The sequence below is a fragment of the Falco cherrug genome, chromosome 3 (assembly GCF_023634085.1).
Source record: "Falco cherrug isolate bFalChe1 chromosome 3, bFalChe1.pri, whole genome shotgun sequence".
NCBI classification, from domain to species: Eukaryota; Metazoa; Chordata; class Aves; order Falconiformes; family Falconidae; genus Falco; species Falco cherrug.
This window is the reverse complement of record NC_073699.1, coordinates 25206592-25214430: the sequence shown is the minus strand read 5'-3', so window position 1 is coordinate 25214430 and position 7839 is coordinate 25206592.

Sequence of the window (7839 nt, the reverse complement as noted above, 5' to 3'; positions counted from 1 at the left end):
TTGGTCATATTATTTTTCCTTTGTACCTCAGAATGGGTACACTAATTTCACAAAAGACTGAACCAGCAATTCCTGCACTGACAGTTTGCTGAAATACCTCCTTTTCAAAAATTCATCCCTCTTCCAAGTAAACAACTAAGCCAAATATAATTACTGTTACCCCCCACAATGACAGTATTAATAGATACAGTCTGGAATGTATACAGAAGAATTTAATCCTTGAAATTTTAATGCTTTATAATGAGATCTGATCATCAGAACCCATAAAGCTGCCATGGACTTCAGACTTCCGTCATTCTGGAGATATCAGGTTGAATATATATTGGACAAAAGGGTTTTATCAACAAATTCAGCACTGGTGAAAGCTTTTGCACATAAGTTATTTACTTCTGAGACAAGGCTATCTCACTCATTTGGATGAGTAATTGTAAGCAGTTTCTCTGTGAAATGCTATTATGCTTGATTTATTTTACAGCCAGAAAAGTGTATTATATTTTTAATATTTCTCTTTTGTGAGATACATTCTCAAATAGCTTTCATTTCTCTGTAGCTCTCATTAACATTTCTGTCAGTTGTGTTTAATCTAATGCTGTAATCTCTGTAGTCCTGTTAAAAACAGTCAACATCACAAATGTATTGACATTAAAGAAAACAGTTTCTGGTTAGGTTATGCTCCTCATATTACTAGAAAAACTTTGGCTCTCGGAAGGAAATATTTTTTTGGCTGTTTCAGATTATATGGTCATATGACCTTTGGCACTATTTCTTAATAATGCACTGTTTTGTGAAGGGGAGGAAAAAAAAAAGACAAGCAAACAAATGTAATAAAAGCCACTGATCTTTACAAAAGCTTTTTCTTTGAGTCAGCTCTTCATAATTTCAGAATTTTCAAAGCTACTAGCTGTAATATTATGTTTAAAAGAAGACTTTCTGATGCAGAATTTCAATTACTTTCTAATAAATTAAAGAGACCATATTTGAAGGAAGTGACCTAAGGCAACTTGCTTCAACACATTGAAGATCTGGCCCATCCAACACTTGGAGGAGTGAAATTTGCTTCATATTTCCCAGTTTATCAGAGACACTCCACGAGACTGTGTCTGCATTCACACTTAAGAGTGCCCACTGAAGCTCCTTGAAGATGAATTCTTAACTATCCAGGCGGTTTTGATCCCGTGAAATGTCAGCGACCTCTTATGTGCGGTCTGGGAGAGCTGGAACCCCTGAGAAAGCTGCACAGGGAGCTGCTGCTCCTCACTGTGCATCCTTGAAATATGTAAACCAAAAGGCCAGGCATGGCGGGGTCCTCATCACCTGTGGAATTGAGTGTATGGGCTAATATCTCTTCACTGGCTACACCCTGCTAAACATCTAGCCTTCTTTTTCAAAGGACTAGGGTGTTTTTACCAGTGAGTTGTATGCCAGAAGCATTGCTATCCTGAATCTAAAAGGAATCCCACTGAAGATTTTAATAAGGGAGGACCACATGCACAACTATAGCTTCAGCCAGGAACTGTCTTCCTCTTGAACGACTAGTCGAGACCCACGTGGATGACAGGCAGCATAGCTACAACACTTGCACTTCTCAAGACCTTTGATTTATAGAGGAAGTGTACTCACCTGAGGGCTTCTGCTTTGCTACTGCTAGCCAAATGACAAAAACAATGTTGTCAGAAGACCAAATTTTACATAATAACCTCCCACACTGTAAAAATTTTAGAGTGACCATTCTGGGCTAGACCTAAGGTATTGTCTTTGAAAGTAACCAGGTGATGACTTGGGAAGAATATTTTACAGAACAAGGCAATTGTAGGCAGTATTTTCTCTTTGTACTTCCAAAGCCTCTGGTTTTGCAGTCCAATATATTATCTAAATATTTAGTAATATTTAATGGGTTTCTCTTTGACTAACTTTTTGAGACTTCTCTTGAATCCAGCCTACTAGAACAAGCTGACATGGTACTGGTCAGTGACAGATCATCTAGATGAGCAGTGAGATTTATATGAAGCTGTTGGGCCTCATTCAGTGAGTGGCTGGGCTGATTCACCTTCCATTACTCCAAAAGGACGACTTAGTCTAGCTGCACCATTTTTTAACCAGATCGCAACAGTATCCTCAGTCAATATATAGGAACATTGGTACAGATTTGAACAATATAGAATTAACATAGAAATCGATACAAAACCCAAACTGAAAAATTCTTTATCTGGATACAGAACATCTCATGTTCTATGAGCCTTGGTGCCCTCATGTATTCATCTCTATGCAGGTCAGTACTCCTACCTTATGCTAAAGTATTGCCACCAGTTCCATACCAGTTGTCATTATGCAGCAACACCAAAAATCAGGTCATACTCATGTCTGGATCTATCTGGTTTTCCTCTTTTTTTTCTTATAACAGATCTTTTCCAGTGTCAAAAAAGTAGTAAAGCCTCTAGAAGATATGGAAGCCTGTGTTGTCTTGGGGTGATTAAGGGCCAAGAGACAAACTGCTCATTTGTGAAAGGGAAGGAATATTACTTTTAAATACAAATTCTGCCCCCCTCTTCTTTTTTCTTTTCTTTTTTATCAATAAGATATTGAAATGTTCTGAAAGACCATGGCTTAGTTCTCATAAGTAATTGTGATATATAATAAAATTCAGCATGTTTACATAGCTGGTTTTTTTTTTTCGTCTCCTGAGGAACTAATTTACACCAGGTAAGAATATAATGTGGTAGTACTAAAAAAAACACATGAGAAACCATAAATATAGGTGTTACCAGTTTTTGTGTGCTTAAATATACAACCTTAATATCTTATTTGTTTAGGAGATTTTTGTGCCTGCATGGAAAAATATTTCTTTGCATTACAATAATGCCCAGAAAACCCAGTTTGGATCAAGGTTATTTATTGTGCTGTAGATTAAAATGATAGTCTTTGGTATTGGAGTGATAATTGTTTGCTCTAGCACAGCAAAAGGCCACTGAAGTCAGAGGACAGCAAGTGGCAATAATACATACGCCACTGTCCTACCCCATCTGAAGGCACATATCTACAACTGCAACTACAGCCTACTGACTTCCAGTGCAATAAGCCCTGCAAACCATTTCTTTTGCCTGGATAGAAATGTGAGGCTGCTAACCCTGAACAATTCACACAGTCCCTAAAGACTCCTCAAACCCAGCAGCCAGTTCATAGTGCTTTAGAGCCCCTGAATCCTTCATGTGTTGAGTATGTGCAATATTTCATGAAGGAGCTGGACAACATTATATATAATGTTTTAAATCACATTTTTTGTATTAATATTTCACAGGTTTTAATTTATGAGAACAGCTCCTCACTGCTGCTGAATCACTGCTAGTCATTCAGTGCTATTTCCCACTGCTTTTCCCTTTCTCATTATCCATTTGCAATAAGCAGAATAGCAAGATTTTTCCATAACCTCTAAGAATATTTGTTCTCTGACCTTCACTGTTTGCCACTGATTTCACTTGTGTGCTTGTGATGTGAGGTGAGAATGTGAGATGTATCTTCAGTTAAAGAAGGTAAGAGCTCGACAGGGTAGGCAAGTAAAAGAGGATTTTTCTTTTCCCGTGAAACTGTACATTTCTTGTACAAATGTTCAGTTAATTAGATAAATCCTGTTCTCCATTATAAAATACTTTAAATGTAATTTGAAGCCATTTCCAAGAAAGTTTAGCTCACTTTGCATGCATGTTTAAACTAACTTTATATTATATGGGAGAAAGTGAAATCCAGCTACTCAGTGTCTATGTCATATGTGTTAATCAATACCATCTCTAAAACCTCGTCTGGCAAGAACTGCTGTTGCACCCATATCGATTGCTATTCCCTGGTGTATTACTCAGTGTGGTGCTGTTCAGTGTACCTGGAGAGGCAAATGATTCCCTTCATGCAGCAGCAGGTCTTCAAATCAGTCCTTTGTTTTCTTTTTACAGATATATTTAGTTCTGAAATAATTTTTATCCTTTTCATAATTACCATTTTCCAGGATCCTATATGATCACAACAGAAGCACATTCATCCCCTAGATACCTTTCTGCAGTTTTATAAACCCAGAGGAATGACAATACATTTAGACTTATGAAGGTATACTGAGAACACTCTTCTGCACAGTGAGAATTTGTTCTTTTCAAATTAGTGTTTAAGAAGTCATTATACTAAAAATAAACAAACAAACCCTTGACAAAAAAGAAAAAAAAAAGAAAAAAAAGAAGAGTATATTTGTGTAGTTAATTAGCCACTTGGCAGCCATCAGAAATCATAATTTTTATTTCTGTAAACAATGACTGGTATTTTCAAGGCATCTGAGCATCCTAGCAGTGAAGTGGATGAACAGATATTAAAGTGCAAATGTGTTTTCTGAAGCATAACAAAATGAAAAGTTGCAGAGAAGGCGAATAATTGGTTGGTTAGCTAAAATACACTGCCCTACAATTCCCATTATCAAAAACATTTTGACCTTGTTTCAAAGCATGTAACACATCCAAACTAGACACAAACAGTATCTCTTTCATATACTAAATACGTATCTTAGGTCTCCTTGCGATGAAGTATTTCAGAAATTTCAACAAGTACTTGAGAGAAATGTCTCTACTTTTCTTTCCACCTGCTTTATATAGTCCTATTTAGAAATCAATGTCATTTATCTCATCAGTTGCAAAGTCAGATTTACTACCTGATTTTGGCTTTATAAGGGAGTAAGTAGCACTCAGACCAATGTCTGACTCAGAAGCAGAACTCTAGGTACAGCCATATGCACCTGAGCATATTCAATGTGTAAACAACTGCTATTCCATAGCCATGTTCTAAACATTACTTATAACATTTAATTTATTTTAAGTCAATTGAAAGACTCCATTAAAAGAAAATGAAACAGATCCTTAGTAGCATGGCATAAACTGTGTAGAATAGGTTACATTTTCAGTACCAGCCACCCACTTTCAGTAGTATTGGGTTTTTTTAGTAAGAGACTTAAAGTTGCTTGAAGTTTTAAATGAAAATTTCCAGTGCAGTTATGCCATCCTAAGGAGGGAGCTGGGGGTTGGGCTTCCTTCTTTCAATTTTTATAAGAGGAAAACCAAGATTTCTCTCTGTTTTGACAGTCCATCTCCTAGTTCAAGCTTCAGTGTAGTGAGAACATTATCCTTTAATCCTTTAGTCATTCTGGTCATTCTGGGCAGCTTAATTTCTAGGAGAAAAATCCATACGTGCTTAAGTAATATTGAAAATTTGAAAAAGTGATTAAGAAAATGCAAATTACAAAATAAAACCATTATATCACAATTATTGGAAAGCAATAGCTCTTAGTTATTACTGAGCAGGTCCAGAGCATGGGAGACCAGTCTTCTAAGCCCAGCTTTTCTGTTTTTGCACAAAACATGATTGCAAGTTCCAGTGCTTACAGAACCATTTATTCATCTCTTAGTATCATTATTCACCTTACGTCACAGCAAGATGTTATGTTAAAGCAAACTAGGTTTATTTTTGCTTTTTATCTTTAATAGGTATCTTAATTCAGTGTAGTTGGTCTTCAATGTCAAACATTAGTAGGTTGAAATGAAATAGACAACTAGTTTTCTTGAATACTCTTCAGGTTACCTTACAGTGGATTAAGGAATTATGTCTCTAATGTGCTGTTCAAAAGCAGAACAGATGCTGATGGAGACTGCAGTTCTCCTTTCCCATATTAGAAAATTCTCTTTTGAAGGCAATTCTAAAGCAAGTTTTGGATAACTGGCTTACAACGCAAATACAAAACCTCAAGATAGAAAAGCAAGATAGAAAATATAGACGAGATTTTGAAACCTTAAAAAGTATGTTTGAGTGGTGAGGTACAGCTAACTGGAAGGAGTGGAAACAGTTCTCATTTCTTCTTTGTCTCTTTCAACACATGTATGAGGTATTTGTCAGATTCTTGGCTGTTACAATGAAGTAGGTAGTCCAGAGACTGTATCAAATGTGTTCTGCTGTGTGATGCTTCATTAAGCTCCTGAGGCAAACAACCGTGTTCTGTGTTGAAAGGGGCTTTGGTAAAAGGAAGAGTGCTGCCAGTTAAGACAGAGAAGGTTTGGGAGGAATCTGCTGGCTGTTGGGGCCTCTAAAAGCAGCACGATGCTGAGGGATCGGTCTGGGAATGTGCAGCTGTGGACTGATACCCAGAGCAGAGTGCTGGGACCTGTGTGTCAAAATCATTATCCCTCTTAAATTTTAAACTTCAGTGTTTCACAGTCATTAGGTTTGTTCTGCATTGAAACATGGAAGAACTGGCTGAAAACCAATTAAAGATACTTATCTGCTGTAGGCTAATAGTCTCATGGTTCCCCTAGGACTTTGGTACCAAGGGTTGAATTACAGAGAGCCAGACCGATGTTCTAGTTGTAAAGCTATAGAGATCCTACCAGTCAGGGACAGATAGAAGCATCACAAGGTGAAGCACAAGTAATCCATAAGCTTTCTTGGTTTGATAAATGTGAAGACACTGGAGTCCTGATGAAGGAAAAAACCACCAAAGGTGAAACATCAGTGAAGGAGTCAAATGAGGGAAAAGGCTAGCTTAATTGCGAGAGTCTGGCTTCTAAACGGACTGGTTTTAGTATAAGATCCTCCATGGATTTAGACTAATCAATGCATTGACTTCTAAGAGGAAATGCCCCTGGCAAGGAATCATTTGTTTAGAAAAGTCTCATACCATGGCATTTTGTAGAGAGTAATGACACACAATGTATATGAATGCTTCATACTGCACATATAAAACCAAACAGCAGTTGACTGAAATGGTTAAAGTGTTCTGTGAAAAAAACATTGAAAAATAAATCTGATCCATTGGAGCCTATTATAACACACATATCCTCACAGAACAGAACAGATTTGCACTCTTACTGCCATCTGGAATGGAATTATGTTAGCAGTCTCTAAAAAAGACAAATTAACTATTTCATGCATTTCTATAGTGTGAACCCTCCTTTTTCGATTCATGTCCCCTGTTCAGTTAAGAATGATAACTCTAATGTCATTGTGTGAATGTTATATTTGCTTACTGTTCAGATCAGAATGAGTAATGATGTTTGTGGAACAGATACATGAATAATAATTAAAATTTAGATAATTTAAAAGGAGTCTTTCTCTGCCATTGAGTTGATGCCCTTGACTAAGATAGAGCTGTAACAGATGCTGCTTAAACTTGCTAGATTAGATATTCTTATAAGTTAAATGAACATCAGGTATGTATGATCAGTTTAACAGGTGTTTAAAATAACATGATTAACATGCAAATCATAAAAAAAAATAAAAATCAGTTAAAATATAAGAATATCTTTTTTATTGCTGGAAGGCAGCCCACAGTGGATTCATGTGGTTGCTCAAATTGGTTATTACAATTAATGTTCAGTTTTAAAGCAGCTCTGCATCTGATTTACAATTAAAAAACTGAGTTTTTCTCTTTCTCAACTATTTGTTATTCACAAGAAGTTGTGGAATAGTTTTGCATAAATAGGTTTCAGACTCAAGGCTGTTTGTGAAATGCTCACTTCAGTGATTCAGTAATTGTGATTCATGTTTTGTAGCCGATCACTCAAAGCACATGGTTCTGTTCCCCTTCTATGAGAGGAAGACATAAAATGGTGAATGTATAACTCACTTTCTCAATGGATGGAAGAAATAGAACTAAAATTTATGAAAACATGAAGCTTCACAAACTTTTTAAAGTCTATCTGATGTGTGACATAGTCATAGGAAACTAGCAAGGCTGAAAAAATCAGATTATAAATATTTAACCATTATTCTTCAAACAATCCAGAGGTGACACATTTTGCTTTGGGTGGTGTTAAAATTTGC